The 11,328-nt window shown below is 34.6% G+C and overlaps 1 long non-coding RNA gene across 2 annotated transcripts in view; it reads left to right on the top strand.

Annotated features, from left to right (window-relative positions):
• Nucleotides 1-1,116: 1,116 nt before the first annotated feature.
• LOC120301752 overlaps nucleotides 1,117-11,328 on the top strand; it is a 29,422-nt gene continuing 19,210 nt past the window's right edge. Inside the window, exons 1-2 of one of the 2 annotated variants that reach the window (XR_005555014.1) lie at nucleotides 1,117-2,141; nucleotides 3,573-3,626. This is a non-coding gene — a long non-coding RNA (uncharacterized LOC120301752). The remainder of the gene's footprint in view (nucleotides 2,142-3,572; nucleotides 3,627-11,328) is intronic. The other variant, XR_005555013.1, reaches the window with a different exon arrangement.

Below are 11,328 nucleotides of genomic sequence, written 5' to 3'. Positions count from 1 at the left end.
TGAGTATTGATTATAGTGGAAAGGATGGAGTAGAAGAGAAATGCAATCATTAAGACAATTAAGAAATGTTGTTAAATGTCTGCGCCTGCAGTCTAAAAATCAGAAGTTGAGAAAATGTGTTGCTGTGCTTTTTTCAGCTATTTTAATGGGACTTAGACAAGGCTTTCCTTGGGTAGGTTTGGATTATCCCTTCTTTCCTTTGTAGCATTTGGGAGGCACACTGCAATATCATTTCTTAGTGAATATGGGGAAAAGGATATATAACAAAAATCATAACAGATGATGCCTATTTTTTAGGATTATAATGAGAGAATAAAATATAGTTCTGCTCACAGTAATAAATTGATAATTTTAAAAGTGAAGTATTTGTGTACTGTTTTCAGTAACAGTCAAAGCCAGAGATTCGTATTTGCTGGTGAAGACATGGATGGGAAACTTGCAGGGAATTTTAGGGCCATAAGCTGAACTGGAAAAAAACAGGTTCTTGAAGAAACAATGGCAAAATACTTCCATATTGTTGTCAAAAAACCTGTATGGACACATGGAACTCCTCATTTATTCATTTTTCACTACGACCCTGGGGAGCATATAATAAAAACTAAAAATTAAAAACCTTTAGTGCAACATGGGGGATGCTGAACTGTTCTAGATTATTTTGATTTATGGGTTTTGTGAGCCCTCTTTTTTCATAATGGAGATTAAGAAACAGCTACCATTCCAGGCTGGAGAGTTATGGATTTTGGCTAATTTCACACTCTCCTTAGAATGTTCCTGGTAACCAGCAAGATATTCAGATCAGTTAATGGTCTGTAAATATTAAAAAGCTTTTTTTATTACTGTGATTTAATATTCTACCATCAGCAGTCGTCAAAGACAGATTTAGGGACATTTCCTAAGCAGAAATAGTTTGTGTAGGTTCAGCATTGTGGATTCCTTACTTCCTGCTATATTGAAACTTTTAGGAACATTTTAGAAACTTTGCTGTGTTTCTTATCCTTAAAGAAACACACTATTTGGGCATCCTGGTTAATTTTATGTTCTATATTTATAGTCAATATTTTTACAGAATAAATATTTAAAATTATACTCTGGCTATATGTATTTTTTATTCATTTATTGAATTTATATGATTGTCCTTGTCAAATACAGGACTCTGGGTGATTTACAACACTAACAATGCTTAAAAAGAAAGACAAACTAATAATATAGTTAAAAAAAAAAGAAATGAGAAATAACAAAAAGCAGCTGAGATAAAATACCAGTCAAGCCACATTGGGCATTATTAGTGTGCAAAACTCACAAACAATTAGTTAACATAGTATAATTATGAGTAACAAATTTTATTGATGCAATCTAACGATACTCATTTTTATATTGGACTGCTATTTTATATTTCATTTTGGTTTAAAATTGTTGGAGTATGGTAATTAAATCGTGCAGAGTTAACATCTACATATTTTTTTATTTTTATTGTCACATTTTATCAAAATTACCATAGTGTAGTTTATTATTACTCTTAATCCTGTTATACATGCATTGTGAAATATTAACAGTCACAGTATGTATGTGTATATCTGTATCTGTAGCTATAAGTATAGATAATCAGCCCAAATCAACCCACTGCACAATAAAGCCCTCTTTACCCTACAGTTATGGACTGTAATTTACTATGCTGGTCCTGTAAATATTGGTAGGTATCGGTAGGTGGTCATCCAGCCAGCTGCCATTCTTAACCCAGACCTCTGCACTCCTAATCCACATCTTAACCACTAGATCACAATTATATTATTCCATTTTGTAATTTTAATATAGATTCTAGTATTGTAATGAGTTCAAAACTTGGTGCCAGTAATTCTAATCTACCTACTTCTTCCATAGTTTATAGGTTAGATTGTTTCTGTTAAGTTGCATATTACCTTAGGCTTTTTAATGATCAAAATAAAGATTATTTTTTGACATTCTTGTTTTTTGTTCCCATTGGTGTTTTGATGTCTTTTAAACAAAACAGTTCTATTTATCTTTGGGATTAAGTAAGAATATATGCACACTTGATGCTTAACTGCTCCTGTTTGGTGTTCATGCTGGTTTGACTCTAACTGAGTGAAGAAAATCCTGTCCAGACTTTGGAAACAACTAGCAAGGTATTCAGTCCCATTTATAAGCTATTTTTTCCCCTTCCATTGGGCAGTTCCCCTGCTGCTCTGCCTTTCCATCTTTATGTTCTGGAAAGTAATATGTAATCCCTTTCCATATATAAATGCATTGGTCTTCATATATGTGTGTGTGTGTGTGTGTGTGTGTGTGTGTGTGTTTTTTGATGCTTTAAATTTGTATATATAAAATGAAAATGTGTGTGTGTTTATGCTCATACACACATATTAATATATTATATTAATATATATTATATATATATTCATATGTTTGTATGCATGAGCATAAACACACACACATTTTCATTTTATATATACAAATTTAAAGCATCAAAACACATATATGTGTGGTAAGCACTGATTCAACTTTTGCACTTTTTGAAATGAAAATATATACAATTTAAGTATATTTAATTTATTTGAAGACCTGGAATATCCTCTATAAAGAATTAGGATTTGGTCTTTGATTTTGATGAGAATTCTTAGATCAATTGTGTCCAAGATCAGGAAGATCCATTTGTGGTATTAAATTCAATAGATATCAGTAAAAATGAATCATGAAGCATCCAGTCTGTTTTTTAAAAATATCTTGCAGTGCCTTTAAAGATTTATTTTTGAATTTCAACTTTAGGATGAAATCAAAGTAACTATTTAAGGTGCACACATATGTTGGTTGTCCAGAAAATTCTGATCACTTTTGCTTTCAACACAGAGTTCTAAGCCATGGACTAAATTGTTTTAGTGCTTCATATGGCTGACATTTATCATATGGACCTATCTGAGAAACACAAATTCAGTATCCCTCTGGTGTGAATTAATAAATAGCTTTGTTTTTTTTTTAAAAAAAAAACCTAGAACTTTAAAATATACATTTCATAACATAGCTATGCAAGCATTATCTCTTTCTCACATTTATATTCCAAATGTTCTTTGATATTCTATAAGTGATGCTTATTACAGCAATAATGAGAGATTGATTGACTCATCTCTGCTTCCAATAGAAGCAAATATACAGTCTTTAAAATGATAAAGCAAAATAAACACTTAATGTAATCCCAAGTACTAAAGAAGCATAGCAGTAGATTCTGAGTCTCTCTCAAAGTGATTTAATTCAAAGCTATATGGACTTTAAATTTGTGGCATTTTTTATTTTATACTAGAATCTTGAGACCCAGTAAATAGACTCAGGTGAAACAGACACACACACACACTTAATCAATGTATACAACAGACTTTTTTTTAAAAAAAATCCTAGAATTGAACAGGATTTACTCTTTCCATTAGTTGGGGCAAGAGTCATATTGTAACTGATTTTATTAAATAAAATCTGACCTTTACTGTAAATAACTCAGAGGTCTACCTGTTGATTAAGATTTTTTCTTCTGCCCACCCCTGATCATCTACAACATTCTTTACAAGAAGCTCTACAATCAGCAGATCCACTGGAAGTTGGCTAGTGATTTACAGGTCACTATGGTATGCTTTCATGTACATTATTATTGTCTACATATTGGAAAAGTATAAGAAAAATTGCTATCTAAAGGTTGCTCAGTCAACAACATTCCCCTGCATTATTCAAAAGATTAGATTATATTGTCCTACTGTAATTTCCAATACAATCAGGATGTGTCTGACTTTCTTTAAATGGTGTCTTTCATCCCAGCCCCTGTGTGTAATGTACACATTCATGACATCTTTATTCTGCCTAATTTTTTATCACCAAACTGGGATACTAGTAACTGCTACATTTGACAAGTCAGGCATATTCTCCAGTGATCACCACCAAAAGCAACTATGCAACTCAGCCCTGCACATCATTACCACTTCTGAAGCTAACTCAGTGTTTTTACAACTTGGCAAATCTAAGATGTGTGGACCTCAACTCCCAGAATTCCTCAGCAATAAATTCATTTTATGGGGGGGGGGGATTTAAGCTGAATAACTTTAAAAAAGAGCTGGAAGAAGCAGGACATTCTACTTTTCTTCCTAGAGTTTTTATGGACAAATATTTGCCAAATGGAATCTTATACACCTGTATGGATTATCCACAACATTTATAAGAATACTATTATCCTGATTTCTAAACAGCCTGAAAAGCCTAGATAAATAGAGAAGGTAGCATGGTCATCCATGTCCCTTGCAATGCAGAAGGACTCTGAACTGCACTCCCAAGTTTAGATAGAAAGAGTTTCAGAAAAGTTTCTAGTTTGGGTTAGAAGTGAACAGTAATGAAAAAGGCTTAGTGTTTGCTTCTGTTTAATGACAATATTAATATATTATTCAAAAACAAATACTTTGGGGCAACTTACAATAGTAATGTGTGCCAGTATTATTTTTTTGGTGTGTGTGTGTGTGGGGGGGGGGGCAAAAATTGCTCCAAGGATTTTTTCTGATAGAGGATGAACTAAATGGTTGGTCTCCCCACTCCTTACCCATTATCTTCCCTGCTATACCACTCTTGCTCTGATATAGAGATGAACTTGCAATGTAAGAAGAGTGAATGATAAAGAACATAAATGGCAAATGAAACGAAAGAAAGTAAATGCATCTTTTGTGTGCCAGTGAAATTAAGAGAAAAGGGAAGGATAGCAATAGATCTGAATGAAAATAGTCTGATTTTGTGGAATGGAATTGAGTTTATGCTCCGAAATAAAAGTGTTGTTTTAATTATGAATGAATGGGTAAAAGTGTATATCAGACAATATATTCTGAGTGGTCATTTAACCAGTTGTGGGTGCATATGAAAGTAGGAATCCACAGGTTGGTGATATTAGCATGTTAGCCTTCAATGAATGGTGTTAATAGGAGACAAGTTTGGGGAGGAAAAAAGTACAATATTCTGAATGAATGTGATCCAGAGGGGAAAAACAACTCTACTGGATGATATTATTAGGAACAAAATGAGAAAATACAACATAAAAAGGGACAGAGCCATTTAAAGACTGAAGAATTTAATGGGAACAGTGACTATTTGGTAAGAAGCTGCTTAGAAAAAGTATTGTTGGCTTTGAATATGTTGCTTAAATTTATTCATGTGTATGCATGTCACAACTGATTGGATTTTTTAGGAAAAAATAGAGAATTAGAGAAGATACAAGGGTGGATACGAGATTCTCAATAGGACACATTTCTTTCTAATGTCAAAAGTGGACATAGAAGAAAAGGGGGGAAAGTAAAGAAATAAGAGTAAAAGTAGAATGTAGGGACCCTGTATGGAAAAGCATGGAAAAGTATCAGACGATGGATTAATCTCAAAAAGAATGAGTGAAAAATAGACATAAAGAAAGAGGATATGGAAGCTGCTTGAAACCATGAAAAGAATTATGTCACAGAGAGTTACGGAAATGATGCTGGGAAATTAAAAAAAAACCGCAATGTTTTATGGAATGATGAAGTGAAAGAGGCTGGGTTGATCAAATGTAAAAGAATAATTGCTACCAAATGAGAATGAAAGATATTTAGGCTAAGTATACAGAGAAAAAGTGGGAGGAAAGCAAGAAATGAATACAATTAAAAGAGACAAGGAAAATGCAGAACAATTTTGATAGAAATAAAAATAAAAATTTGGAAGCCATTGATGAGGGCGGAAGAAGGAAGATCCAGCAGAGTGAAGGAATCAAAAGTAAAAGCAGTGAAATATTTTGGGATGCAACTGAAATAAAGAAAAACTGAAATGAGTATTTCAGAGATTTGTATAGAAATGGTATCTGGAATAATGAAATTGAAAAAAAAAATCTATGAATATTATGCCAAAGACCAAATGAAAAACAAGTCAGATCTGCTGTGGGAATATTGAAAAGTGAATGATTGCAATTGTTAAAACTGGAGAAATATTAAAGCATGGAAGCAGTTTGATGATGGAGTGGCTGTGCAACCTCTTCAATGTATGAAGACAGCATGTGTCTTGGAAGGCCGAAAGAATGCTGATACTCTTCTTCTGCAGAAAGGAAAAGGAAGCAAGAGCGAATGCAACAATTATGAGGGATTTTTTTTTGTTAAATTTCTGTGGAAAGGCGAAAGGAAAAGGAAGCAAGAGCGAATGCAACAATTATGAGGGATTTTTTTTGTTAAATTTCTATGGAAAGCATTTGGCACAATGCTACTTAAATAGGTATATGAAATGAGAATGAATAAAATTGGAGAAATGTGATGTGGTTTTTATGCCTGGCAGGGGGCGTGCAGATCAGGTTGTGCTCTTCTGCAGGTCACAAAAAAATGAATAGACGTGATAAAGAAGGTTTATTGAACCTCTCCTGATTGAGAGAAAGTGTACAATAAAATAAATAGTCTTGAATTATGGGCTATTTTAGGTGAACATGCTTGCTCACTGTGATAAGAGAGATATACAAGTGAAGCAAAACATATACTGGAATAAATGGGAATGGTTCAATATTGAGCAGGGAGTAAGATTAAAATGTGCAATGTCCCCGTAGTTGTTTAATGTAGCTATAGACAAATGTTTAAAGAATATTTCTGGTGTCATTAGAGATCTAGTAGTTTGGAACATAAATATAGGTTCCCTTTGGTAGAAGGTAATTTGTAATTGGCATCCTGTGGTTTATATGACTGGGTTGAGATAAAAGAGAAGACCCAGAAAGATATAGTGGGATGTTAAGAGAGAGAAGTGAAAATAAGAGAAGATATTGTGTGAAATGATATCTGGTTATGGTGGAAACAAGAATGTTTTGCAAGAATAGAGACGTATAAAGAAGTATTGTGAATGGTATTGGGGCGAGCTAATTTTAGCTATGCTCTCTTCCTTTTTTCTTATTTCACGCTTTTAATTTCTTTCTTGGTACTTCTTTAAATTTTTTTGGAGCACTGCCTAATGGTATCTACCCCAAAAGGGAGTAGTGTGATGGACATGTATGTATATATTAAGCAGCTAAAAATTATTTGAATCCACGAATAGTCTTATAGCTGTTTACCTATAAATATTTTATAGATCTGATCTTAACTCACAAAGTAATTTTCATCTTGTCTCTAAAGTGATCATCTGATATGTTTAGGCTGCTTTACATTTTGTTTTAAAATTCAAGTGATGTCCCCAAAGAATTTATCTTGTTTGAGCCAGAAATATACAACAGCCACAAATTGTAATGAATTTCTTGCTTGCTTGCTCTTCTTTTTTTTTCTCCTATTTTTGACTGGATTTTTATGATTCTCTCTCTCTCTCTCTCTCTCTCTCTCTCTCTCTCTCTCTCTCTCTCTCTCTGTGTGTGTGTGTGTGTGTGTGTGTTTGTGTGTAATTAGTTTGCACTGCTATTGCAGCCTCCCAAATCAATGCCTCGCAGAAGCAACGTGACACAGATTGCTGCAGTACAGGTATACCTTCCAGGAAGCTGCCAAACACTACAAGACTCATGTCTTACACATGGATGGGAGAATGCCATTCAGCCAATCTGTCAGCTTGAAACAGCCAAGAGGAAGGAGATCAAAGCCTAGAGCTGAACTTTTTCTCTCCTGATTAAAGTCTTTATGGTTTGAACTCCTAATGCTATTAAAGGGAACAGAGACATAGAGTGCACCGCCAGCTCCAAAATTCTAATTTTGTTAAAGTCCTGGCATATTTTGGCCAATATAAGCTTTCCAAACATTTCAAGATGTGTTGTTTTCTCTAAGGTCTAGTTAGCTATTCCTTGGAAATTACGCAGAACTAATACCTTCAGAGATGCATTTCTGTTTGTGGGCATATTTATTTAACTTATCTGCTCTAGAGAGATAATTTTGATTTTCAAAAGGTCTTTTAATAGGAGAGAGAGAGAGAGGGAGAGAGAGAGAGAGAGAGAGAGAGAGGATAAAAATAAAACCACACAAAAACCTGAATTTCTAGTATCTCTAGACATAAAGTCTCTTTATGTTACATTTGGTGTGTCTCCTTTCTTGTAGTGACCTCTGCACATTGGTGTAGGAATCTATTATTCCAGTCACTGGGGAATTCTTTTAAAGCTTTCTTTCTCTCTCTCGCTCTCTTTTTTGTCAGGAATAAAAGATTGTTCATCTTTAACTAGGCCACATATAAATTATGATTCTGCTGCAGTGTATATTTAATTAGAGTAATCTCACTTGAATTTAATTACCTAATGAATTATTTGTTTAAAAGGTAGAAAGACTTGTTTGCCAAGTACAGTGCAATGCACAGATAAGAACTTCTACCACAAGAATATTATTGTTCAAAAATATAATTTTATGGTTCCATATTTTTTAACTCTTTGATTATCTTTACACATGAGTCTTGCAGTTATTTAGGATTGTTTTTTTTTAAGTGTCAGTAATGAAAGACAAACAACTTCAGAACTATTTTTGATTATCTAGATTATTTTCAAGGTCTCATTGTAACCAACAAGGATGGAGTTCAATCATCCTAATGATATTAGAGTCTAAGCCCACCTTTTCTTACCTTTTAACTATCAGGTGCATTTTATTTTTGTGAGATTCGTATAGATAGTCTTCACCAAATAGTCATTGCTTAGTGGACATTATCTTCCCCCAAAGGTACTTACAACCCAGAGTTCTGATGGCAGCACATCCCCTGCTGTTACATGACTACATTTTGGGCACTTGGAAACCAGGTCACTTTTATGGCTGGTTGTAGTGGTCATGTGACCACAAGTTATGAACTTTCTTGTTTTTTTGATCCTCTCAGTCAGCTTCCTGCAAAAAATACCCATAGGAATGAAGTCACTTTACAATCACTTTGTTTGCTTTCTGATTTCTGCATTCACTTTGCAACTGCTGCATTCACTTAATGGCCATCACAAAAAAAGGTTCATAAAATGGGATCAATCAAGTGGGTGCCTCAGCTTTTGACCCCTATGGTTTATGATGCAAATTCTGATCATAACTTGAGGACTACCTATACTTTAATATATCAATCAAATTGAGAAAGGCTGCTCTTAAGCATAAAGCATAGCTCAGCAATATTTTCAGTCAGAAAAGCGAGATACGGTCAGTGGTGGGATTCAGCCAGTTCGTACCAGTTCGGCAGAACCGATACCTTTTGTTGTGTTCAGTGAACTGGTTATGATAAATCTGTGTTTTCCGGAATACATCTGGTTTTCGTTCAACTTCCTTCCTGGCAGGGGAAAAAAAAAACCCTCCCCAAAAGTCCAAGAGAGGAGTGAGGGAAACCAAATGTGGCACCTTTGATCACATCACTCAGGCAAAAACTAGGTGGTGCTTCTCAGAGGTAATTTCAGGAACAGACGCTTCATCTCTCTAGTCTCCCAGTTGGTGCACATGGGAAAGGGGACGAGGCCACCAAGTATTAGCTGAGGTTGTGACTAAGAGAACAATTCAAAATTATTTGAATCCCACCATTGGATACGATACTGGATTGTAAACCAGGAGTTAAGTTGCATATCTAGTTTCTGTTGCATATAGACAGAAACTAGATATGCAATACAAACCTCTGCATGAGATTGCAAGAGAAAAAAAAATATGGCTTCCCTAACAATTCTTGACTTGCCAATTTTGGAGCTGCAATGGGCCTCCTGAAGCTCCAGTTCTTTTGGCAAATTCCAGGAATTATAAAGCCCTCTGAGAATAGAGATTGATGTATGAGACTGTTGTTTGTTGTGCCCTCCAGAATTAGAGCCAGGGGGGATAAAAATCTACAATTCCAATGACGGACCATAGATCATAGACCATAGACCAATGATCATCAAGTAGATCATTTCCAGAGGTCTGGATCAAATACTCTGAAAATCTTCAGCCAGCCCACAGGCTGCAAGTTACGTGCCACTTCCTAAAGGATATAGTAACCAGGGATCTAAACAAGGGTATTATAGTCTGTCTTCAATAAGTACAAAATAAACATAGCATCCACTTTTATTAAATATAGAGGCATGCTGTGCAGGTATTATATGACTCAATTTAGTCAATTCAGTTTAACTATTCATTTGCTTTTAATTTATTTGGAATGCTTCTTTTTTCTATCTCCCTTTTTCTGTTCTCAACATAATGTTGCTTATCCTTAAAAAAGAGTACATATGTACGCATACATATACATGACAGGCAGGGCATGTGTATACATACAATTCCCTCAGTGATATTTATTTTCTTTAAAATGGGTAATTCTAGGTATGGAATATGTGTAGAAGCTTTCCATGGGGAAACATAGTTATTCAGTCCCTACCACCACCACCACCCACCTTTTTTTATTGGATTTGTTTGATTAAAGGCTGCTGGTAGAATATTGGCTTGGTGAATTATTGTAGATTATGGGTATTGGTTCTTTTTTCACTATTAAAAGAGTTTGTAGTGCTGTAAGTGTATGGACATAAACTGGATCTTGATTCTTCAGCAGCACTCTCTTCTGAAGGTCTCGAATAGCCTCAGTTACTGAGCTCTTGGCCATTCACAATGCACAAGAAGACCACAAGGTTGACCAGATTAAAAAACTAATGCCATATAAGTCAGAACTAGTTCTATTATAACAGCTATAATAACAGAAAACACTGAAGTCTGAATATGCTTCTCCCTTCCTCATTTTAATTTCATGTGAACTAAGGAGGGACCTATTTGAAACATTTTTTTCAAATTTGTTTTCTTTGCGAGGACTCACCCTCTCTTACCTAATTGTTGTCTTAGTAGCGGTTCTCCTCTCTGTCCTTCAAGGCCATTCCACGTTGCCTCTAAAATTGCCAGCTGACCATATAGACTAATGTGAAGCTACATTTTAAAAAAAAATCTTGCAAATCTGAAAGTACATATGTCACACCTATTCTTTTTATCACCTGATAAGTTAGTACCCATCCTTTCTAAGTTTCTTTCTCTCTGTTATTCAATTGTGGACTCCTCCCACTTTCTTTTTCATCTTTCCTTAGGCAATATCCCTCCCCCACGCCGGTATTCTGAGGTCACTCTCACATTCCATCACAACAATGTGCCAGGGCTAAAACTGAAATCGAGCAACACATTAAACAATGACATTCTGAATATTGTGTCAGTGTTCACTGGTCATTCAATCTGGTATTCTTGTTAGCTATTTAAAATTCATCTTAGTATTTGATATTTGATTTCATTATCTGAACATTGGCTTGTAATGATATTTAGTACAGATGCCCTCAATCTTTCTGGGCCTTTGGAATACTTGACATTTTGAGAAAGTGTCATCAACCCCTTTATTAAATGATTTCCTTACAAAATGTTAGATACTCTTTCTCTTCTTCTCTCT

The sequence above is a fragment of the Crotalus tigris genome, unplaced genomic scaffold, assembly GCF_016545835.1.
Source record: "Crotalus tigris isolate CLP2741 ecotype Arizona unplaced genomic scaffold, ASM1654583v1 scf7180000024391.5723578, whole genome shotgun sequence".
NCBI lineage: Eukaryota > Metazoa > Chordata > Lepidosauria > Squamata > Viperidae > Crotalus > Crotalus tigris.
Note: the sequence above shows the minus strand (reverse complement) of the source record. Positions and strands in the feature narration are given on the sequence as shown.